The sequence below is a fragment of the Triturus cristatus genome, chromosome 2_2 (genome assembly GCF_964204655.1).
Source record: "Triturus cristatus chromosome 2_2, aTriCri1.1, whole genome shotgun sequence".
Classification (NCBI taxonomy): Eukaryota; Metazoa; Chordata; class Amphibia; order Caudata; family Salamandridae; genus Triturus; species Triturus cristatus.
The window spans coordinates 1131892925-1131919329 of NC_140582.1; positions in this window are offsets into that span (position 1 = coordinate 1131892925).

Here is a 26405-nt window from a genome sequence, read left to right on the forward strand (position 1 = left end):
ATTTTTATAACCTCTTTTCTGTAAGATACACTATCCTCACAATTTCTTTCTTATGAAACAACTTGCAGGCTTGGTGGATAATCTAGCATCCTTGCTGCAGGGCCCTTGCCAAACTAAAACAAACTGTTATCTCACTATCTAAAATGTCCTTTGGTTTTGTAATTGCAATCAAGTATTACTTTTCCCGAACCACTGACATTCATGATAAGATTTGAGCGTCATATACGTGAGATAATGTGTGAACCAATCAACTACAAGGCGTAACTCAATGGAAACTTGCATCTGAAACCGTTCACGTATTTTCATAACATTCTCCTGAATGTTCAGATTCATATGGAGTTCTTGATGATCCTGCTGAGATGGGAAAGGGGTCACATAGCATTACTGGAAAGGGGAATCGGAGCTCTTCCGGATGTCATGCCCAGACATCGGTAGCAGAATAGACTGGGTTGATCATGGTTTTTTTTCCTGAATTTTATATAGCGCGAACTTGACCCGAATCGGGTATCAGAGCGCTTTACACAGCACCTGTTGCGTTACATATGGACACATTCATTTTGTTAGGCCGGGGCAGATTCAGAGATTTGCCCAGAATCACAGGATGTTCAGAACATTGCCGAGACTCAAACCCAGTTCATGGCCATTAGGCCAACTCCTCTCCCCGAATTTCATTTCATTAGCTCTTGCACTAAGCACAACTTTCCATCAATGCTACAAACAGAAGATGCCAAGGTAACTGTAAAGAGGATCTGGCTGAATTGATGGGCAGGGTAGCAAACTTGCCTTTTACATGGTCACTCTAGTTGTTTTGCCGTTTTTTTGGTCTGGACCCAATACTTTTAAGCATTTGGACTCCTGCCTTGTTTCTGGTCTGGACCCTATTTTGATAAAGCATTGGGACTCTCTCCCATGTGGCAATGCAAATACAGCATGGCTTTTAACCTTTGTACTAGTAAAATTGGTTTCACTCTTTTTTAAATTCCTCATAAGCCCTTTGTAATTGGTAGCTAGAATGCACCTATGTCACGGAAGGTTAATTGTCGTAAATGCGCTAAGGGGAGTATTTTTTGCCTTTATATATATGACAAAAAGTTATGTCTAACAGGTGCTCCACATGGCTGGACTGCAGTATTAATGCTTGACAAGGAAAGGTGCCTTTGCCATATGATCCTACATGACCTCTAAAAGTGCCTTGAATGCTCACTGAACAGGCTGCTCATGAATAGAAGTAAGGTGAGCTCCATACTGTTTTTAGAATGGTCACTCAATAAAATAATACCTAAAAGCAACTTCACTTTTTAGGCCAGATTTTTCTATGAACAGGCATAGATGGGATGCCAATTTTTATTTCCTTTATTCCTACCCCTGGGTATGAAGGTTACAAAAACACAGTAGGGGCATTACAATTTAGGTCAGTGAAAGATACTGGACTTTGTGGTTGATGTGCATTATTTGGGAGGTGGTATCCTGTGATTCTGTCTCGATTTAGAGAAACCTCTACCTCCCCCCCCCCCCCCCTCTTCTAGAGAGTGCCTTGGAATAACCTCTAGATATTTTGCAATCACAAATGCATATGTTTAAAAATCCATATCTCCAGTTCCACTTAACTTATCTTAATGAGCATAGTGCCAGTTGCTCATTAAATGTATTTTTTATGTTTCCAATTTGGTTTGCAAATGTCATTGCAGTATGTTTTTTACTTTAAAATTGTTATTACTCTTTCTGTTTAACACACGCCTCTCTGAGGATTATTTTCTACTTGTGCCACAGCTGGCAGCGGTTGAGCAGAGATTCTTTTCGAACTGTATTTTCACCTAACCAGAGTGGGATTACTCAGTTGGTAGGGCTAACCCCTCAAATAACTTCCTTCCTGACTGGCAGTGGCAACGAATGAGGAAGAAATACACATCCGTAAAAGCTCTGTGACAATTGACTGAGGGAGAAGCACAGGAGTCACATCACTGAAGTAAAGCTGGGAGAGAGGCATGTGGAAAGCTTTTAGAGCCTGGTCAGTGTATGCCCAATCACCAATAGCCTGCTAGTGTGCCTTTTATACCATTTCTGGCCAACATACACATGAGCACATGATTGAAAGCAAGAAGAAGAGAAAGTCTTATTGCCTGCTTCATGAAAGATGTTTTATCTTTACAAAAGGCGAAGCATTGGAAGATTTAGCTTTTTCCCTTTGCTTCAATTTTCTGGCCAAATGTGTGGAGATAATTACAGTTATGAAGACTTGCTTCTGAAGGAGCCTGATTGCAAATGATTTGCTTACTCTGAAGATCCAAATGCCAGAGAGATTGTTCGCCACTTGATACGGTTTATAGTTGAGTGCATTTGGTAAATCCAGTCCTGTAAAATAGATTTTTCCCTATTGAAACTCCAAACCAGTGCTGACATCAATCTTGTTTTGGACACACATTGGAGAATGATGCTCTCGAGCAGCTGTGGTCACTGAGGTTTCATTAGCCCAGTCAGAGTGTATCGATGATTGTCACACAGACCGACATGACAGCTTTAGATGATGAGCCTGACATCACCAAGCCACAGGTTAACAATAAGTGGTCGATTCCGATCTTGCTCGGATGGCCCTCCGAGAGCCATCCGTAGCCTTACCTGACGCCCAACTCGTTCCGGGAGCTGGTCCGTCCAAGCGAGGAAGTACGATGCGCAAATGTGTCCATTTCCCAAGCGACACGCACGCTCCGAATCCAGCCACATTTTCCATACGAGCCGGCTCCGTAAACACTGAATGGACTCGCCCGAAACCATTTCTAAAGCAGTTTCCAGCGATGTCTATTCCCACCAGCAATGTCCACCCCATAGGGGGTGGATGTCTATCCCCAAGCAATGTCCACCCCATTGGGGGTGGATGTCCATCCCCTAGCACTGTCCACCCCATAGGGGGTGGATGTCTATCCCTGAGCGCTGTCCACTCCATAGGGGGTGGATGTCTATCTCCCAGCAATGTCCACCAAATAGGGGAGATGTCTATCCCCCCAGCAATGTCCACTCCATAGGTGGTGGATGTCCATCCCCCCAGCAATGTCCACCCCATAGGGGATGGATGTCTATCCCCCCAGCAATGTCCACTCCATAGGTGGTGGATGCCTATACCCTCAGCAATGTCCACCCCATAGGGGGTGGATGTCTATCCCCACCAGCACTGTCCACCCCATATGGGTGGATGTCCATCCCCCCAGCAATATCCACCCCATAGGGGTGGATGTCTATCCCCACCAGCAATGTCCACCCCATAGGGGGTGGAGGATGAACACTCCCCCTTCTTCCATGCCAAGATTGTGTATTGTGTGCAAACTGTCTGAAATAGTGACACACAAAGAAAACAAATTCAGAAACCCCCATCACTATAGTGACCAAAAGCTGATTGTGGGGTTCAAACACCCAGCATCGCCAGGCACATAGAGGACATGGGGCATAACCCCCCCATCAGTGGAGTGACCAAAAGGTGATTGTGGGGTTCAAACACCCGGCATTGTCAAGCACATAGGGGACATGGGGTATAACCCCCATCAGTGCAGTGACCAAAATGTGACTGTGGGGTTCAAACCCCCAGCATTGTCAAGCACATAAGGGACATGGGGTATAGCCAACCCATCAGTGTAGTGACCAAAATGTGAGTGTGAGGTTCAAACCCCCAGCATTCTCAAGCACATAGGGGACATGGGGTATAACCCCCCACCCCCCCATCAGTGTAGTGACCAAAAGGTGAGTGTGGGGTTCAAACTCTCAGCATGTGCAAACAATCAAGTATGATTTTTGAGGCCTAAAACTACAAGCAATGTAGTGACAAAGTAGTGGTTGTGTGCGAAACAAACACAGATCTGTTGAGGCAAACGTAGTGCCTTAAAAAATTGCCCCAGCCATGTGGAGCTAATCATTGCCATTGTGTGCTAACACTGCCACCAATGTTCAATTGGACAATGTAAGAAGTGACCATCAAAATGCTGAAACACACATTTGTTCACAAACAGACACACATACAAAGAAATCCTTCCAAAACCACAGTTTTAACGAGATCCTGTTCCACACTGTGGCAGCAATGGCAAATTCAAAACATGATGAATGTGCAGACTGAAGATGTAGGAGTCCCAGGGACAGTAGATAAAAAAACTAAAACAAACAACCACTCTTTGCCCCACAAAGCCAGTAGAAATACATGGCTGAAGATGCACTAAGACAACCAGCCAGCCACACACTGCAGAACAAACAAAACATGTGTGTGTGTGTGTGTAAGTGTCTCTAGGCTATGCCATCACACACAATGGTGGGCTTAACTCCACTGAGACATATGCATGTTGAGTATAATCCAGAAGTATTTACAGAATTGTGTTACTGAATGTTGGCAATCTGGCATTGTTTGATGAGCAGGTTCACAACAGTCGCATGTGGAACAAGCTTGGTGGAACAACAAACAATACATCAAGAGACTGAGTCTCTACCGCAGTACCCTCAAGGCTACTACACTGTGGTGAAAGTATCCTGTCTGATGACCCTCTGTGATGATCAATTAGGATGTGGCCCATACTTTGGAGCACACTCACTCTTGAGCACTGTGTCACGTGTCTTGCCAGAACAACTTCCATCACATACACCCAAACATTACTCACAGGGCATGGCCTGTAACTTAAGGCCACCATGTAGGTAGGGGCCTGGCCGAGAGGCAAGTCACATCTGGCCAGTCTAAGCACCACACACCTTCATCAGCAGCAATGTGCATCAGCTAAGCCTACATTGACTAGTGACATTGCACATGCAACCATGACAATCCCAGGGGTGGTGGCTGGATCTGTGTTTTACAAACACAATGCATATAGCTAGTCATTACACCTGGTGAAATTTGTCACACCGTTTAGGATGGAGTAGATGTGCATAACGTGGAATGTAGCAGACACATTGGGAAATTTAACACCGTCCCAGACCAATGAAACACTCAAGAAGACCTAAAGATAAGACATATTGCCATCAGGTGACAGTGAGGGTAGAATCTGCTGAGTGTGAGCAGTCATACACACATACATGTGCCAAACTCCCAAAAACAGATGACAGATTAAAAACACGCTGATGTTGTTAGCACAAATGTGACTCGGAAAATCCAGAATATGTCAAATGTGAGTTTGCCCTCAGTGCAGGCACTTTTATCAACCAAATAGGGATGACACCATAATGACTCAATTTGGCTCATGCACAGAATTAGGGTGTACCAGTAGGGGTTATGGGAGGGATGGGTGCTACTGGAGTGTCCGTATCAACTGCAGTGGACATGTCGGATTGAGGGGGTTGTGTCTCCACTGCAGTAGACATGTCGGATTGAGGGGGTTGTGTCTCCACTGCAGTGGATATGTTGGATTGAGGGGGTTGTGGCTCCACTGCAGTGGACATGTTGCACTGAGGGGTGGGGGCTCCACTGCAGTGCCCATGTCAGATTAAGGTGGTGGGGGCTCCACTGCAGTGGACAGGTTAGATTGTGGGTCCAATGTCTCCACTGCAGTGTCTGGAACTGACTGAGGGTGTGGTGTTGTGTGAGTGGAAGTGCTTGTGGTGGGGGGAGGGCCTGATCATCTTGAGGATGGTATAATGGTGTGTGGGTGAACCTGGGATGGCTTGTGATATGTAAACTTTGGGAGGGATGGCCTTGGGTTTGGAGGATGTATATTTCGTGGTGGAAGTGTGGGATGAGGGTGGGGTTTCGCTTTTCTTTGTCTGGGTGGGGGCCTCAGTGTTCCTACTCTTAGGGGAGAGTGTGCGTGCAGTGGTGGATCTATTCTCTGTGTGTGGGCATTTCCTCTTCCCCTTGTGAGTCTGGTCTGATGTATCTGTGGGGAAGAGGCCAGGGTCACAGAGGAACAGCCTCTGGGAAGGCCGGGTTGCAGGAGAGTCAAGGGTAGGGCTTTTGGAGAGAGAGGTAGCTGAGGAATGAGGAGTGGCTGTGGATGGGTGTGTGTGTGTTTTGTTGCCCTATTCCCCGTGTGTGTGATATCAGTCCCCTGAGTGTGTGTGCGTGTTTTTTTGGACTTTGTTTTAGTTTGCTGCTTCTGTCTGTTGGGGTGTGTGCATGTGCCTGTATGAGTGTGCCTTAGCCAGGTAGGTTAGTGTGGACAGTGGATGGGGCAGAGGTAGGAGGGGTGAGGGTCTATTGTAGGAGGGACGCTGCCATCAGTGAGGAGGCCATGGACTGATTTGTCTGCTGTAGGGCAGACATGTCTGATGACATGCCCTCCATGTATGACACCAATTGTGTCAATAGACTGGTGTGTGCATGGAAGACACTCAGCATGGATGTTTGCCCCATATGTAACTGTTTGAGAAAGTCCAGAGACTCCACACTCAGGGCAGCAGTGGTGACAGATGCAGGGGGTGCAGTGCCTAGACCAAATGAGACATGCTCCCTAACACGGGAGTGTCCACGGACCTTTGGAATCGGAGCAGCTGGGAAGGTGGATATGGTGGTAGTGGCGGGGACAGACTCTGTTGTTGTGGCCTCTGCTCTGGTAACACCCACCACCACAAGGGAGTCAACACTGGAGCAGGATTGGCCCTCAGCTGATGTTGATGTTTCTGAGTGGCCCTCAGTGTGGGTCCCCTCACCCTCTGTGCCACTGGGTCCCTCCTCCTCCACAGTGGACCCCGTCTGGCTAGCCACTTCCTCTTGGTCCGTGGAACTGCCTCCTCCAGTCGCGGTAGATGATGCTGTGAACAAGAAGGAGAAACAGATTCACATCAGTCATCTGCATATACTTGACACATGAGTTTTTTTCACAACACATCACAGAGCAAGCCCTTGCATAATGTTCATGCCACTTTTCATATTCATTACACATATGTGAACATGTCACTTGTCAGTTTGCCAGTGAATCATGGTTACCAAAAACATGATGGCAATGGAACCATCTGTCAGATGTATCTCAAATAAAACTAAATACATGGCCAACAATGCACGGTTTGGCCTGTTGTATGATCTGTAATGCTCCTGAGTGTCAGGGCTCATTACAAACACATCTCATCTCATGCATGGGAGTCTGAAAGTGGCACAGCAAATGGGATGGAAAAATTCATAAACTGACATGATGAACATACTTCAATCCCTATTCACCATAATGGGCTTATGTCTTGAACTTCAATGCTAAAATGGCCTAGATGCAGGACAACATACAAGTACAAATACTGCATGCCCAAGATTTTTCATGTGTCACACTATGCCACAGGCCTCTCTGGCTGAACTGTCTGTACTGACTCTTGTTACAGGGGCAGTGAATCTCGACTTTACAGTCAGCACCGTGTCACACTCATGTATTCACTCTTAAAGCAACATCAGTAATGGTCAAGTATACATGTCCCCTAAGTGCTACACACAATTTGAACACTTTTACAAGCTCATGTTGTTCTACTGAGACATTGGAGTATATGAAGTAACAAATCTGTATACATGAACATTTTGCAAGCTCCTAGGAACAAAGTGATGCCGCAGACACATATATGTTGAAGCCACCATTATGCACAGTCAAGGGATAATACACACAAGTTTAGTCCTATGTATCTGAGCCAATTTCCATACATTAGATGTCTGTCCATATTCAATATATTTGCCACATGTGTAATGTTAAACATTCTGCCTGTACACACTGACACCGAGTCAGACACATGAATTTAAATTTTGCAATGGTTAAAGTGTTGCCTGACACAAAAATAGGATGTGACGGTGTCTTAGATGGCCTGAGTTGGCATACCTTTCCTTGGTCCATGTGAAACAAAGGATTATAGGGAACACTAGGCAGGTGACTACGCATTTTGAACGCTTATCCATTTCATTTGTCTGAGGCATCAATATTGGTCTTACCTGCTGCATTGGTATATAGTTTTATTCTCAGAAACCTGTGTTGACCCAGATCAGCAATTTGAACATTTATGTATGTACCACACAGAGTACAGGCCATATTTCTGTCAATGTGCTGACACATGTCAGACAATCACCTCACTCATAATGGTCAACTCAATGCACATGTTGAATATGGTGTTGTTCACCTGAACCTTGGACTACAGCAAATACACAGGACCCAAGTGACACATGTCACAGACGGACAGGGACACACCTTGGCATCAGATGAGAATGGGGCATCATTACATTGTGCCACATAAGTGTTGTCTCAGCAGACAGATGACCTGTGAGAGTGTTACCAGGCTGAGGGAGTTCAAAATGCATGTCAGACATAGTTCAGCAAAATGGCACAAACTCACCCCCTCCTTGCTGCTGTCTGGCATTCAACTGCCCATCCAGGGAAAACCACCGTCAGTATACGAAGCATGTGGGGGTCAGGGTCCGTCGTCCACCCCTTTTGCGAGGAGGTGACAGCTTCAGCTGGACTCTTGCAGTCCTCTGGGTCCAGCCACGGAGGTCCTGCCACCTCTTCTGGCAGTGGTAAATGCGGCGTTTGAAGACCACCACAGATCTCACAGCCCGGACAATGGCAGCCAAATTTCCTGCTTCTGATGGTGCGTCGACCTGTAAGGATGACATAATGACACTTCATTACTACACATGCTACATGTTTGGTCATCACACTTGGACATATAGGTCATTGTTAGAAGGGAATATAATGTATAAAGGTTGTACAAGTATCAGCAGGGGCTGTTGTCCTGTGTGCAAGGCTGCCTTAACAACATGAGAACAGTGCATGAAAATCAATTCCACCTAATACACTTTTACATCACTGTACCTGTCCAGAACATGAATCTACACACTGTGAGACTTACAATAACTATGTGTGCATGCTTGCCCTTGAGGATCACAATGCTAGTAGTGTCTGTTATAAAACATGGTCAATTGAAAAGTCAGTGCAATCAACACTCACCTGCCCCCCTGGTTTCCCATACAGTTTGCTGTACTGTAGAAGGAGGCTGTCCAGCAGGGTCTGGTTCTCCTCCTCTGTGAAAGCTAGTGCCCTCTCCACAGTACGTGCCATTTCAGATCCCAGAGGATGCAGAGACAGCAGCAGTGGTAGGTTGAGATGTAGGCAAGAATCATGTAGTGCAGGCAAGTGAAGTGTCTAGTGAACAGACAGCCTTATAACTGTGCTGCAGAGGTGGATTCTGTTCAACGGGTCCAAAGAGATAGGTCCGAAACGTTCTCATTATCCGAATTTGGCCAATCCATAACATTGCACGCATTGGACACGCTTACCGGGTCGTTCTAATATTCAGCATCATAACACTATTGAGTTTGATACATTGTTGTTGTTATCCAACAGAATTTGTTTTGCACGCGATTCGAACATGAAGCAAAACCGTGTCTGTCCCCATGAAGACCAATAGACAATGTGTACGTCTGGCTTGGTTTTGAAGTGTACGCCGTGTCTTTTGAATACTTACCCGCGTCTGTCCCCATGACGACCAATAGCCAATGTGTACGTCCGGCTTGGTTTTGAAGTGTACGCCGCGTCTTTTGACTACTCACCCGCGTCTGTTTCCTTGACGACCGATAGCCAATGTGTGCTTCCGGCTTGGTTTTGAAGTGTGCGCCGTGTCTTTTGAATATTCACCTGTGTCTGCCCCCATTACAGTCAACAGCCAAAGGATGCAAGCCACACTGTTTTGGCTGTGGCTCAGGTGCCCTAAGCCAATCAATAAGCCTGTCAGAGATTAGGGGAAACTTAATTTCCTACTTTATGACATGTGTGGGTATATAGATTCACGTGTCATATTGGGCAGAGCTCTTCATAGCTCACACTCCCATGATGAGCAAACCTTCTTGTACACCAAATCCATTGTTTCTGATGTATATCACAACTGTTAGTGCCAACTTTACAGATCACCCTCCAAGGCCTGGACACAGTTCCAGGGGCCCAGTGTGTTATCACAAGTTACATACACCCAGAATAATGGTTGCAATGGACTGTGTGTTACAAAGTGCTTTGGATGCAGTATTTTTGAGTGAATCCACAGTATCTGAGTATTGTACAGACACTCCGTTGTTTAGGTTGTAGATGAAATTCACTTTAAACATCAATCAGTATTTCGCATGTGAGTTGCTGTTGTTTCTTTGTGTCACAGACATACCTGTTTGTTATGCAAACAAAATGTGATACATGTCATGGGTGTTTTATGTGTGTGATGGTACATGTATGTCAGACATTACATCATAACAGTGTCCATGTGGCATTACATGGTCCCTCTGTGTGTACCTTTCCACCATGTGTCAGTTGTTCCACACATCTATCTTTAATAGTTACTGAGGTGTGTGTTTAGTATGTGATGTTTGTTAAGTTGGTCTGTGACAGACACCATTGACTTGTCACAGCACAATATTGCACTTGTTGTAAAACCATCATTACATGAAATGTTCTGTTAGGGTCACACAGCTGGCATTTGCTTCAATGATTATCATTAGACTCCTGACTTCAATGAGTCTTGCTTGGATGTTGCATATGATATTTGGCATGTTACTTGCCACATTTGAAAGGGAACTGATAATGTTTCTTTTTCACCTATGCACCACAGGAGACCAGCTGTCTACAGACCCTTCCCCGACCTAGAGACCAAGGTAGAACGTGACAGCATCAGACGTTACCACTTCATCAGACCACTCATTGAGAAGTTGGCAGAGCAGTTGGGCCCACATTTGCTACCTGGCTGCCCATATCCATCTGCACTGACCCCCAGGGTGAACGTGATGGCAGCCCTACATTTCTTTGCCACGGGAACCTTCCAGTAAACTGTGTCTACTGCTGGTGGGATGTCACAAAGAATGTTTAGCCGTGTGCTTCGTGATTTTTTGGAGGCAATGTTACATTTTCTGAACCGGTACACCAAATTCCCTACACCACGACAATTTGCTGATATCAAGAGTGACTTTTATGCTTTAGGAAGAATGCCACATGTCAATGGCTCCATTGATGGTACACATGTGGCTTTGGTCCCACCACAGGCAACTGAACAAACATACAGGAATCATAAGCATTTTCACTCCATAAATGTCCTGGTGGTATGTCTGCCTGACATGACAATTATACATGTCTGTTCACGTTTCCCAGGATCAGCACACGATGCTTACATCATGAAGAATAGTAGGATCCCACAGATGATGTCTCAGCTGCCAAATCAGCGTGCCTGGCTTGTTGGTGTGTAATGTCTGTTTATGTTGTGTGTTGTTTGTATGTCAGGTTGAACCCTGTTTTCAGACACAACATTTTTTTTGTTTAAATTTAGGTGCCTCCGGATATCTCAACATGCCGTAGTTGCTGACACCACTCAGGAACCCTGTCACTCCTGCTGAGTTTCGTTTTAATGAGGCACATGGGCAGACCAGGCGAGTGATAGAGCAGACATTTGGGCTACTCAAAAGCAGATTTTGCTACCTGGACCGTACAGGAGGGGCCCTCTAATATGCACCAGAAAAGGTGTGTGAGATAATCATTGTGTGTTGCATGCTACACAACCTGGCAGTGAGGCATGAGCTACCCCTAATCCAATATGACCAGCAGCCTCCAGCAGGATAGGATCCAGCCCTGGGTCATGTTGCCAGTGATGATGAGGGGGAGGAGGATGTTCGGAGACAGCTCATCACCAACTTTTTCTCATGAATGTGAGTATACAATGATGAGTTGACAAAGCTTTTTCTTTGCATGATATGTGTCTGTAGTACAATATCTATGCATACATGTGGGTGTATGCTTCTTGACATGATCCTTGAAGTTGTTATGTGTCCATTGAGTTAGCATGTTCACCAGTACAGTGTTGACATGACTCTTAGATAGCGTTCACAATTCATAAGACGTGTGTATGAAATGTCTATTGGAGATGTATGCAGAAATGTAGGTATGTAAAGACTGTTCTATGTCTCTCCTTCACAGGGTCCTTTGGCTGTTGTATGGTGACATATGACCTCCAAAACACAGAATGCTGTCACCGAGTGCAACTTTTCTTGGGATCAGGAAGCTGTGCCACACACTCCATTCCGAAGATTTTGTAACTTCTTGGTCAATTTGTGCTGATTGTCACAGTGTGATTAGATTTCATCTGTTGTGGATGCAACATGTTGTGACTGTGTAATAAAGCTGTGCTCCACATTGAGGTGTTCCTCGTCTGTATACACACATCCAACATTCATTTGCATACTGTTTCTGTGCCCTGATTTCCACTTAACCTGACATTGTTTAGTGTTTGTGCATTGAAATGTCTTTTCAGTTTACAATAGTGGAGGCAATAGGATGTATGCCATGTGCCATTTGTGTTATGTTGACCTTGCTGTGTGTATCTCTTATATGTGTCACATAACAATTACTCACAAGATTATGTTTTAATTGCTGTACTTGTTTTCCTGCAATCTACTTGTTTTTCAGGGCATCATCTCTATGTTACAAACAGTGTTTAATTCATGACAGAGGCAAGTATTGTGTGAATATGATTTTATAACGATGTCTGTGTGAAATAGTAAGTGATAGTGCAGTACAAAAGTTTTAAATCCAAAGTTCACAGAGGAGTTGTTAGTGTTAGTAGATGACATTTTCAGAGCCAAGTCCACAGTCATTTGAGTCATTGTTGCAACTTAGACCCTCCATCCCATGTGGGAGAGTTCAGTGACAGTCAACAAGGTGAACGTTTCGCACACAATGGAGGATATCAGGAGCAGGGTTTCACTTCCTGGGGGGGATGCATAGCAATCTGTCTCTCATTTGTCCTTTTGCGGATGACCCCTCTTCTTCTTTTGAGGGGGACCCTCAGGTGCAGGCTGCTGAGGTGCAGGAGACTCTCCGCCAGAGTCCTCGACCCTCCCTCTCGCAGTTGCATATGTAGTGGCAACAGATGTAGTGGCCACACAGGGAGGTGGGGTCATGTTGTCATCAATTTGGCTGAGGCATATGAGTATGTCCCTGTGCACCGCAGTGGGGTCATCAATTTTATCCATTGTGGACTCCATCGTGGACATTTGGGACTCCATCCTGGACATGTGTGTGTCCATTTTGGCATAATGGTTAGCCTGCTGATGTTGCATGTCCTTGAGGATCCCAACTACCTGGCCAAAATCTCCGGTGCATTCTTGGTATGCATTTAGAATGTGTCCCAACCGTGGGTCAGCTTGATCAGCAGCACCATCTTCATGACATGACCTCACCCCACGGCCCATCCCACCACCCCTACCCACACGAGCAGGACCTATTGTTGCAGACACAGACAACACTGAGTCTCTTTCATTGTTGACACTGGTGTTGTTGTCCACCAACTCCAGAGTGCCATGTGTTGCTGTGCCGTCGGTGTTTTCTTGCCTTGGTGTGTCTGTGTTGGCAGACGTCATCTGGGGGTTGCCAGATGTGGCAGGAGTGGTTGCAGAGGGTGCTGAAGTTACAGCTGCTGGTGCTGCATGTTGCTCCACACCAGAGGGGTCAGGTCGTTCATTGGTGTCCGAAGAGAACTGAGAGTCATCCACAATGGAGAGCTCAGGGTCAACCAGAGTCTGGGACTGTGATTCTTGTTCTGTTCCTGCAGTGTCCTCGGCAAGCCCTGTGGGTGGAAGAGAGACACAATGTATGTTGTGGTTTTGCACAGGTCAACGTATCTTACACATTACATTTGCTATTGTACATCATGATGAGTGTATGTACATTGCAGTTGTCACAGACAGAGGCCTATTTTGGTAAAGAACATTGTAATTTTAACAAGATGTGTTTTGCTGAGCATGTTGAACTTTGTGCATAAATAGGTCATGTATTGATTCTTTAGCTTTACATAGACATTGAAAGTCATGTGCCACCCTGTACCTGAAACAGGTTTGTTGTTCTTTCCCACATTTGTGCTTTTATGATGACATATGTACTCTTCCTCTTATGATGTATTGCAAGATTTGTGCATGTGTGTTGGCATTTGTGCATGTATTTTTGACTCACATTGGTGTGTCTACCAATATACTCACAGTCCAGTATGTATATGAGCATTTGTGATCTATTATTTTGTTATATGTGTTCCTAGTTCTCATCTCATTGCACACATGTGATTGTGTTTCTGTAGCAAACGGTGTTGCTGCTTAGCTTTGTGTGTGAGAACGTCATGTAAATTGTCCTTGTCCTCCATGGACAGATGAGTTAACCGAGGCTGTTTTCTTGCTTTTCCATGCTCATAACTGTGAGGTCCAGAGGTTTGTGTCCTTGGGTTATGCTGCTGTAAGTTGTACCCCTCCTCCAACCCAGTCCAGATTACTCCTCATGTTGAAAGTGTCAATGGCAGTGAGGGGAGTGTAGTGGCAAAGATGATGACAATGCTGCATGATGTAGGAGTTGAATGCAGCTCACAACAGTGCTTTGTGTAAATGACACCATGCAACAGTGTCAGCTATCTTGCTGTGGCCATTCCATTCACTGTCAGGTATCCCTTGTCAATGATGGATATGTTGATTGTGTGTGTGTATTGATTCTGCTATGTCTGTATCTCACCACATGTCCTGTACTCCACACATCTTTACAGCCAGCTGAGGGGGCACCCCAGGGACAAAGCATCCCCAGACAGTGAGTGGAAATGTACAGTGAAGATGGTTGAGAGTGTGTACTGGTGTGAGAGGGCCAAAGCCTAGGTGTGACTTGTGGTCAATTCATACTTAAGTCCCATGTGTCAGCCATCTTGCCGTATATTTGCTTTCACAGTCATGGACTGACTAGTCACAAGAGTGCTATTTGTTCTGGCTGAGAAGGTGTGTATAAGGCATACCTTGATAGTAGTTGAAGTAATTTAGGAACCTCCTCCTCCCCCCTGACCAGATAGGCCCCCATGAACCATGCTTCCATGACAGTGAGTCAAACATTACGTTCAGGATGTCTGACAGTGGTGGCCTGGTGTTTGTGTGAGCACAACTCCCAACAGGGCCTTGTGCACCACACACCATAGCCCAGTGTCAGCCATCTTGGCAGTACTTTTCCACTCCCTGTGAGATGAGCATAGTTCAAGGTGGGCTTGATGGGCCAGGTGGGAGGAGGATTGTTATCTGTGACTACGACTCCCATCATTCTTTCAGCTATACGCACCTTTCCAGCGATCCCAACCTCCCTTTCTATGACTCTGATTTCCTGGGGGTGAATGTGTGCAAACAAGATGGCTGCTGTATGTGACTGGTGTTTGGACCCCATTGCCTGGGTGTGAGCTAGTGCTAAGTTTGTAAATATTTTTACATGGTGTGCTTTCCTGTTACATTGTAGGTGTGTTGTTGGTTATAATCAAAATGTGATCACATATTCCATCATGAACTGGTGTAACTCACACCAGGGCCCAGTGTCAGGCATCTTGGGAGTAGATTTACCTTGACTCTCAGGTTGTGGATATTCCCAGGTGTGGTGGTTGGTGTTGGTGGGAGGGGTGTATGTGTGACAGGGCCTGCTGGTAGATGTAGTCAGAGCTAGCACTCCTCCTCCCCCACAGACCAGATAGGTCATCATGAACCATGCTTCCATGACAGTGAGCCAAACTTTACGTTCAAGATGGCAGATAGTGGGGCCAGGTGTTTGTGCACAATTCCCAACAAGGCCTTGTGCTCCCCACTCCAAAGCCCAGAGTCGGACATCTTGCCAGTACTTTTCCACTCACTGTGAGATGAGCTTGGTCCAAGGTGTGATTTATGGGCCATGTGGGAGGAGGACTGTTGGCTGTGACTACGACTCCAATCATGCTTTCGGCTACACCCACCTTCCCAGCCATCCCAACCTTCCTTTCTGTGACTCTGCTTTCCTGGTAGTGGATGTATGCAAACAAGATGGCTGCTGCATGTGACTGGTGTTTGGATCACGTTGCCTTGCTTTGGGTTAGTGCTAAGTTAGTACATTTTTGTGAATGGTGAGCTTACCAGGTACATTCCCGTTATGTGGTTCTTAAGAATCCTTTTTGGATCACATATCCCTTCATGGACTTGTGCTTCCCACACCAGAGCCCAGAGTCAGGCATCTTGGGAGTAAATGTTCCTTAACTCTCACAGAGAGCATAGTCACAGGTGTGTTGTTTGGTGTTGGCGGGAGGGGTGTGTGTGAAAGGGCCTGCTGGTAGATGTATTCAGAGCTAGTTCCCCCCCCACAGCCCAGATAGGCCACCATGAACCATGCTTCAATGACACTGAATCAAACTTTACGTTCAAGGTGTCAGACAGTGGGGCCTGGTGTTTGTTTGTGCACAACTCCCAAAAGAGCCTTGTGCTCCCCACACCCGAGGCCAGTGTCAGCCATCTTGGCAGTACTTTACCACTCCCTGAAAGATGAGCAAAGTTCAAGGTGGGCTTGATGGGCCATGTGGGAGGAGAATTGTTAGCTGTGAGTATGACTCCCATCATGCTCTTGGCTCCACCCACCTTTCCAGCAATCTCAACCTTTCTTCCTGTGACTCAGCTTCCCTGGGAGAGAGTGGAACAGTGCTGGCAAGATGTCTGACAGTGGTGGCCTGGTGTTTGTTTGAGCACTACTCCCAACAGGGCCTTGTGCTCCCCACACCAGAGGCCAATATCAGCCATCTTGGCAGTACTTTTCACTCCCTGTGAGATGAGCATGGTTCAAGGTGGGATTTTTGGGCCATGTGGGAGGAGGACTGTTGGCTGTGACTATGACCCCTGTCATGCTTTCAGCTACATACACCTTCCCAGCCATCCCAACCTTCCTTCCTGTGACTTAGCTTCCATTGGAGTGAGTGGAAAAGTGCTGGCAAGATGTCTGCCAGTGGTGGGTGGTGTTTTGAGACCAAAGCCTTGCTGTGTTTGTTAGTAAGTTTGTACATGTTATGAAATATTTACATATTACTCTGAGATTGCTTGTATTTTGTTTCTGTGAGTGACATACACATCACAGGATCATTTGCTTAATGTTGATATGGCTTTGCTAACAGTGATTGGTATCACTGTCCCCTTGACAGTGATATCTGTGGGTGTGTATTGGCTCACAATATCAGCTAGCTGATTATTTACTCACCAGGCTCTGGTACTCCTGATAATCCATGGATGCCCTTCGGTGGAAGAATGACCCGCACCTTCTCCTCCCAGGAAGTGAAGTGCCTATGTTTTGCAGGAGGGCCACCGCCAGTCCGCTGGCTCAGGGCATGGTCTCTGCCAATCAGCTTCTTGACCCTCCTTCGCACATCATAATACCTGTTCCTGATATTGTCGATTATGCGCAGGCAAGGTGCTTGTGCGTTCACCTTGTTGACAATCCTCTCCCACATCTTGGTTTTCTGGGACAGGGGGGTCTGTTGGACCAATGTGCCAAATAACTGAGGCTCTACTCTGAGAAATTAATCTACCATGGCTTCCAACTCACTGTCTGTGAATTTGGGATTCTTCTTTGGGTGCATTGTGGATGTGTGGGTGAGTGTGAAAGTGTGGGTGAGTGAGTATGAGTAAAGGTGTGTGTTTATGAGTGTGGTATTTGACAGGTGCTAGGGGTGTGCAGGTTGTGTGGTGAGTGGGTTGTGAGTGTATGTCTCAGTGCAGTGTAGTGGTGGTATCTGCTGGCAGGTCTGCTGAATTTGCGAAGGATCATGGTAAAGATTTTGGCCCTATATATAGGTGGAGTTGTGGGTGTGTCTTACATATTTAATTACAAAAAAATAGTTTTTGCCTTTGATATTGCTTGTTTGGATTTTTTCTGTCTGTTTCTGTTGTGTTTATTTGAGCATGACGGAGACGTTCAGTTGACCGCAACTGATGTTTTTTTAAACATTTGCGGGGTAGTCCAAGTCTGTCCTATTCACGTTACGCTACGTTACAGCGTTCACATATGACTCGGTCGCGTCAGGCTCTTTTCCAGCCGATTCACTCAGACAGATTGATTCCCGTCCGTGAGGGTCGTATGTATTGTGCTCCGTGCAAGTCGGTTGTATTTGACACGCAATGCATCGTACTCTGCCGGTCGTATAGTGTGCGTACGTGTTGGTTGGGATACATTCGCGGTCCGTGTTAGTTGGAACGGTTTTCGAGCGGGATTGGAATCAGGCCCTAAGTATTGCCATGCATTTGACTTCAATACTTTCACCCTTACCATCAGAAGCTTGAAGTCACTCTTCCACAACTTTTAGCCAAATCTGCAACTGCCTGCAAGGTTGGAGTACTGATATTTCAGGCCACCCAAGCATGGATACAGTTTTGTCTAAATAGCCAACATTTGCATTTACTGCTAGGTTAACAGGATTGTCTCAGATTAAAATTAAAAATTCTTACAGTTCAAGAAATCCAACCTAAGGTTTCATCTAAGTTCCTTAAGCCAATTACTGTGGTCATTCTAGGAGTTGTGATCTGGCTTGCCCCTTTGAGAATTCAGAAATATGCTACACCTTTTTTTATGGACACTTTAACCTTTTATATAATGTCCTTTATACCTATTTGTCTTATTATCTTATGTTTCTACATTTTACGGGAGATTTTTTGTTTTTTCATTTAAGAAACTGGGTTACTGGTTGAGCAGGAAAAACCCCTTCTCAAGAAGCAACCACAATTCTTCCCAGAATGAAGTCACAACCAAATCCCTAAATTAACCTGTATTCAACCCTTGGGCAGTCAGGCTTAAATCAGAGGCAATGTGCCCGTGCAGGTGGAAAAACCTTTGAGGTCTGTGCCACTCAGCGTTGGAACAAGCTCCTGCTAGCCTTACGCACCTGCCAAACAGAATCAGCATTCCGTAAATCCCTGAAGACCCATCTCTTCTCTTCTTAACAGGCTTTCTGATCCTATGCTCTCTGTTTCCAGAGTTCTCAGTGCCGGGACGCCCCGTTGGGGCAGCTGTGCGCTTTACAAAACAGACAAATAAATAAATAAATGTGTAAAGTATTTGGGAAACACTTCAAACAGTAATACAGTGAGAATACACCACAAAAGAAGCCTACACAAAGTTAGAAAAAGAGAGTAATTTGTAAGAAATAAAACGAGACACTCAAATTTGTCATTGAATTGTTAATTTGCAATAATAGACAGCACACCACAGAGGGATTCATTTTCTGTCTTTATTTGTTTCTGTCTTCAACAACTTTAACTGAAATTCAAGCTTCAACGTGTTTCGGTGGATTAAATCAACCTGGCCACCTTCATCAGGACAAACATATTATTCAATCTTCTCCATTCCGTTTAAAAAAAAGTTTTTTCCCATAAATCCGGTGCCAATGCACTCAGTAACAGGCCGTATTTAAAAGAGGCCGATAGTTCCAGGATGACTTTCCTTATCGAACAGACACCACGGTGTCGCAGTGAAACTCTATTTTTAAAAAGATACTCCGGTCCGGGGTCAGAAATCCATCTTTGGCCACCCACTGTTTTAGTTATTGTTACCCCTCCGCTATCCAACATTTTCCCTACTGTTGCCCATTGGAGTGGGAATATTAGGTTTTAACCCTCCGCTATCCAATAATTTCCCTACTGTTGCACTCCCTGCAGTGGGAAGAATAATGTTATCCCCTACGCTATCCAACACTATCCTTATTGTTGTACTTATTGGAGTGGGTATAGTAGATTATTCTACTCCGCAATCCAACACTTTCCCTACTGTTGCACTCGTTGGAGTGAGAAAAGTAATTTTATCCCCTACGCTTTCCAACACTTTCTCTACTGTTGCAGTTATTGCAGTGGGAATAGTAAATTATTCCCCACCGCTATCCAACACTTTCTCTACTGTTGCACTTGCTGGAGTGGGAATAGTTATGTTTATACCTCCGCTATCCAACATGTTCTCTACTGTTGCACTTGCTAGAGTTAGAATTGTAATTCTTTCCCCTTTGCTATCCAACACTTTCCCTACTGTTGCACTCGTTGGAGTGAGAAAAGTAATTTTAACCCCTACGCTATCCAACACTTTCCCTATTGTTGCACTCGCTTGAGTGGGAATAGTAATTTTGACCCCTCCACTATCCAACACTTTGCCTACTGTTGCACTCCCTAGAGTGGGAATAGTAATTTTATCCCCTACGCTTTCCAACACTTTCTCTACTGTTGCAGTTATTGCAGTGGGAATAGTAAATTATTCCCCACCGCTATCCAACACTTTCTCTACTGTTGCACTTGCTGGAGTGGGAATAGTAATGTTTATACCTCCGCTATCCAACATGTTCTCTACTGTTGCACTTGCTGTAGTGGAAATACTAAATTATTCCCCTCCACTATCCAACACTTTCCGTACTGTTGCACTCGCTGGAGTGGGAATTGTAATTTATACCACTACGCTATCCAAAACTTTCCCTACTGTTGCACTTGCTGGAGTGGAAATAGTAATTTTTATATCTCCACTATCCAGAACTTTCCCTACTGTTGCACTTGCTAGAGTTAGAATTGTAATTCTTTCCCCTTTGCTATCCAACACTTTCCCTACTGTTGCACTCGTTGGAGTGAGAAAAGTAATTTTAACCCCTACACTATCCAACACTTTCCCTATTGTTGCACTCGCTTGAGTGGGAATAGTAATTTTGACCCCTCCACTATCCAACACTTTGCCTACTGTTGCACTCCCTAGAGTGGGAATAGTAATTTTATCCCCTACGCTATCCAACACTTTCTCTACTGTTGCACTTATTGCAGTGGGAATAGTTAATTATTCCCCGCCGCTATCCAACACTTTCTCTACTGTGGCACTTGCTGGAGTGGGAATAGTAATTTTTATACCTCCACTATCCAACATTTTCTCTACTCTTGCACTTGGTGTAGTGGGAATAGTAAATTCCATGGCCATGTCTGAACTGGGGTGGCAGAGTGGGCTAAAGAACGGTGATGGATTAAACCCAGATCAGTTGACTGGTGGTGAGTGCTTGCAATGTTCAACACTCCGTACATCATTTCCTTTGGTTTTTGCTTTGTTCGCCATAAGTTGGCAGGGTATGCTCAGACGTGAGTCCCTTGCTCACTTTGCCACTGGATTCAAGCAAGCCTGGCTGAAGACGGCTGAAATGCCAGAAACCGGTCCTAGGAAGCTTGTTTCCGGTCCAGGGAAGATATGGCTTGGCAGTTCGGGCTGGACTGTTCCCATGAGGCACAGGGTCAGACTGATTTGCATATGGCCATGTCTGAACTGGGGTGGCAGAGTGGGCTAAAGAACGGTGATGGATTAAACCCAGATCAGTTAACTGGGGGTGAGTGCTTGCAATGTTCAACACTCCGTCCATCATTTCCTTTGGTTTTTGCTTTGTTCGCCATAAGTTGGCAGGGTATGCTCAGACGTGAGTCCCTTGCTCACTTTGCCACTGGATTCAAGCAAGCCTGGCTGAAGACGGCTGAAATGCCAGAAACCGGTCCTAGGAAGCTTGTTTCCGGTCCAGGGAAGATATGGCTTGGCAGTTCGGGCTGGACTGTTCCCATGAGGCACAGGGTCAGACTGATTTGCATATGGCCATGTCTGAACTGGGGTGGCAGAGTGGGCTAAAGAACGGTGATGGATTAAACCCAGATCAGTTGACTGGGGGTGAGTGCTTGCAATGTTCAACACTCCGTCCATCATTTCCTTTGGTTTTTGCTTTGTTCGCCATAAGTTGGCAGGGTATGCTCAGACGTGAGTCCCTTGCTCACTTTGCCACTGGATTCAAGCAAGCCTGGCTGAAGACGGCTGAAATGCCAGAAACCGGTCCTAGGAAGCTTGTTTCCGGTCCAGGGAAGATATGGCTTGGCAGTTCGGGCTGGACTGTTCCCATGAGGCACAGGGTCAGACTGATTTGCATATGGCCATGTCTGAACTGGGGTGGCAGAGTGGGCTAAAGAACGGTGATGGATTAAACCCAGATCAGTTGACTGGGGGTGAGTGCTTGCAATGTTCAACACTCCGTCCATCATTTCCTTTGGTTTTTGCAATAGTAATTTTATACCCTATGCTTTCCAACACTTTCTCTACTGTTGCAGTTATTGCAGTGGGAATAGTAAATTATTCCCCACCGCTATCCAACACTTTCTCTACTGTTGCACTTGCTGGAGTGGGAATAGTAATGTTTATACCTCCGCTATCCAACATGTTCTCTACTGTTGCATTTGCTGTAGTGGAAATAGTAAATTATTCCCCTCCACTATCCAACACTTTTCGTACTGTTGCACTTGCTGGAGTGGGAATTGTAATTTATACCACTACGCTATCCAAAACTTTCCCTACTGTTGCACTTGCTGGAGTGGAAATAGTAATTTTTATATCTCCACTATCCAGCACTTTCCCTACTGTTGCACTTTCTAGAGTTAGAATTGTAATTCTTTCCACTTTGCTATCCAACACTTTCCCTACTGTTGCACTCGTTGGAGTGAGAAAAGTAATTTTAACCCCTACGCTATCCAACACTTTCCCTATTGTTGCACTCGCTTGAGTGGGAATAGTAATTTTGACCCCTCCACTATCCAACACTTTGCCTACTGTTGCACTCCCTAGAGTGGGAATAGTAATTTTATCCCCTACGCTATCCAACACTTTCTCTACTGTTGCACTTATTGCAGTGGGAATAGTTAATTATTCCCCGCCGCTATCCAACACTTTCTCTACTGTGGCACTTGCTGGAGTGGGAATAGTAATTTTTATACCTCCACTATCCAACATTTTCTCTACTGTTGCACTTGCTGTATTGGGAATAGTAAATTATTCCCCTCCGCTATCCAACACTTTCCGTACTGTTGCACTCGCTGGTGTGGGAATTGTAATTTTTACCTCTACGCTATCCAAAACTTTCCCTACTGTTGCACTTGCTGGAGTGGGAATAGTAATTTTTATACCTCCGCTATCCAACATTTTCTCTACTGTTGCACTTGCTGTAGTGGGAATAGTAAATTATTCACCTCCGCTATCCAACACTTTCCGTACTGTTGCACTCACTGGAGTGGGAATTGTAATTTTTACCCCTACGCTATCCAAAACTTTCCCTACTGTTGCACTTGCTCTAGTGGAAATAGTAATTTTCATATCTCCACTATCCAACAGTTTCTCTACTGTTGCACTTGCTAGAGTGAGAATTGTAATTTTTTCCCCTTTTTTTTATCCAACACTTTCCTTACTGTTCAACTCATCGGAGTGGGAATGGTAAATCATTCCCCTCTGCTATCCAACACTTTCCCTACTGTTGTATTCATTGGAGTGGAAATAGTAATGATTCCCCTCCGCTATCCAACACTTTCCCTACTGTTGCACTCGCTGGAGTGGAAACAGTAATTTATTCACCTCTGCTATTTAACACTTTCCCTACTGTTGCACTTAATGTATTGTAAAATGCAGTTTTAAAAATGAATACATCTTTTAATGAATTCATTTATAATATATATATTTTATTTTTTTATGTTACAGGTGTATATATATATGTATTTATAAGGTTTTATATATTTCTAACATTTTATAATTTATAACAAAATATTTAGCAATTATTATTAAATAAATATATATATTACATTTTATATATGTATGTTTAATTTATGTGTACATTACATTTATTACTTATAATTGTTAACATTTTCTAATAATTTTTTTAAAAAAATTAAGTTATATATATTATTTCTTTTATTTTACATTATCTTTTATACAATTAACAAAAGATATTTTTAACTTCGATATTTTTAACAACTATTTTTTCTGTATTTTAGTACTTACCATTGTGAAGATAGGATGTCGCTATTTTTTACATCCATATTAATGTCCCGATATTTTGGGAACACGATATTTTGTCAGTCGATATTTTGTCAGTGATCCAAAAATAACAACATCCAATTAGTAGAACCAGAGACATTCAAATTGAAAGGTTTTAGTAAAAATAGCACCAACAAATGTAGATATATATATGTGCTGGACCGGGACAAAGTCACGAATTCAGGCTGACTACTATGGAGCGCGGGCTGGCTACTAAGACCCAGTTAAACCTGCTGAATGGAGGAACTTAAATCCTGGTTTACGGAGTGATGAGATTATCTGCGTCGAAGATGAGTTGTGCAGCTAAAGTGACGCATCAGTTCTGAGATGCGGCGAGGCTGCAGTGCGACATACTGCTCCATTGTTGTCGAAGATCACATCTATGAGGGATGGAGATGCGAAGTCTGGAGTTATGGATGTGGTGTGCAGTCGGGTTTCCGAGGAGCTGAAATTCTGCAATGCGGAGTCATTAATTGAGGCTACCATTGACAGGGGATGCGAAGGCCTATGCATGGAACGCATCATGCGCTGGCGGTTCAGATATGGTGAAGGGGCTGCAATGCGAGTTTTTGAGCATTTATGATCCATGCATCGGTTCTGCTCAATGCTGCGCCGCAGCGCCTAGGGGATACATTGGTTCCGCTGGATCTACAGAGGAGGGCTCACCACCGTAGGCCAACTTTCAAGGTTTCAGAACTAGGGTTGAACTATTTGGCAGGGTAGACTCAAAGATGGTTGAGTCCAGGAACAAGGATGTTGAATCCTTCTGTCCCTGAGGCTCAAGTCAGAAGGCCAACCAACTAGCCCTTGGAGTCACTCTGGCTCCTTAGTTCAAGCTCTGCAGGTCAAATTCTTCTCACCTACACAAGAGGGCAGCAGGTCAACATAGCAAGGCAGCAGTCCAGCAGGGCAGTAGTCCTGAAGGGCAGTAGTCCAGCAGAGCAGCTGTCCAGCAGAGTGGCAGTTGATCACCACAGCAGTCCCTTTTCCTGGAAAGAGTATCTACAGGCCAAAAAGTGTACTAAAGTGGTGGTGTCCAAGGTCTAGCAAGTATTTCCAGATGCGCCTTTGAAGCAGGGTAAAAGCTTCTAGTGGTTTCCCTTCAATTTCCCAGACATCCTAACCTTTTTCTGTCCTGGATCCAAACTAACCACAGGGTTTATGCATCCATTTGTGTGGAGGCAGAGCATAGTCTATTCACATGTAAGTGGGGTGTTGCCCAGCTCTTCCCTCCTATCATGCCAGTGATGGCCCATCCATGCACCCTAAGCTATCTATTGTGTTTTGCTGTCTAGGAGGAATACACAAATCTCAATTGTCAACTGCTCCCAGTCATGAGACCCAGGCTTGGACAAAAAAATGCCAACTTTCTGAAAATTACTTTGTCAAAAGAGTGATTTAAATTCCAACTACACCATAAGTTTTAAGGATTTTTCGTTTCAATTCCAAAGACACAAACCTGAACTGACTACCTGCTCCCATTTGGAAATTACAGATTATTAAATGTAATATGGTAACTCCACCATTATTCTATGGGTGAGGTAGGCCTTGCAGTAGTGAAAAACAACTTTAAGAGTTTTTCACTCCCAGGACATGTAAAACTGAAAAGTACATGTCCTTCCTTTTAAAGACACTTCACACTGTCATCTTGACTTTCCATGGCCTACCCTAGGGATGACCTATATGTATAAAAAGGGAAAGATTAAGCCTAGCAAAAGTTTTGTCAGGTCAAATTGGTAGATGTAAACTGCACACAAACAGGCTGCAGTGACTGCCCTGAGACATGTTTGAAGGGATGTTTAAGTGGGTAGCACAATCACTGTTGCTGGCCCACTAGTAGCATTTAATTTACCAGCCCTGGGTACATGTAGCACCACTTTACGAGGGACTTATATGCCAATTGAGTGTAAGCCAATTCTTCCATGAGCACAAGCACTTAAGCACTGATTACTTTGTGGTTAAGTGCACAGAGTCCTAAGGCCAGCAAAATGAATTCAGCAAAAAGTGTTGGGTAAAGGAAATCTTTTTTTGGAGGGTGACACTGCAGAAAGGGCCAACATGTATATTTTACCTGTACTGATTTTTATTCATACTATTACATATAGAACCTTATACTTTTTGACAGGGTATTTCTGTGCTGAGATAGCTTTATTATAAAGGTGAGCAAAGCAAATAATAAAGAAACCAGTTGACCTTTGTTAACTGGCCTATGGGGCATAGCACAACAAGCCAGTTCCTCCAATTGGTGACAGGTAGTCGCAAGTGGACGTATTTATCTTTAACAGTTACTGCAAAACCTTATCAGTAGAGCCAACATATAACAAAATCAAAAAGGCAAGTGCCATAAAATGAATGTGAGTTTGCTTCTCCATCATGACAATGAGGGAGATATCCATGTGATGAAGCTTCCTGTGTGGGCGTATAGAGAATAATCAGGAGATGGAGTCATGCATTTAAGCAGGGGAGAATGGTCATAAAGCTAAGGGAAGATATCAATAAGGTGAATACATTGAAAAAGGCACTGCAGAAAGCAAGCACTTCTGCTGCCAGGACATCTGAGCTTGTCATCTTTACTCCCCACTGCTGTATACAAGTTCTATCAACTACGGGTACCTGACACAATAAGCACTCTTCCCCAAGCCCTGTACTGTTATAGGGATTACATTTTGTTTCCATTTTAGTTTTCATTTTAAATTTAGCATTGTAAAAAGATTATGGATTGAACATATATTTTTCAGTAACACTACAAAATGCCACGTACACATATAAAATAATTAGACACTGTTTTAATTTAGTCTGTGCTGTGAGTTTCAGGGACAC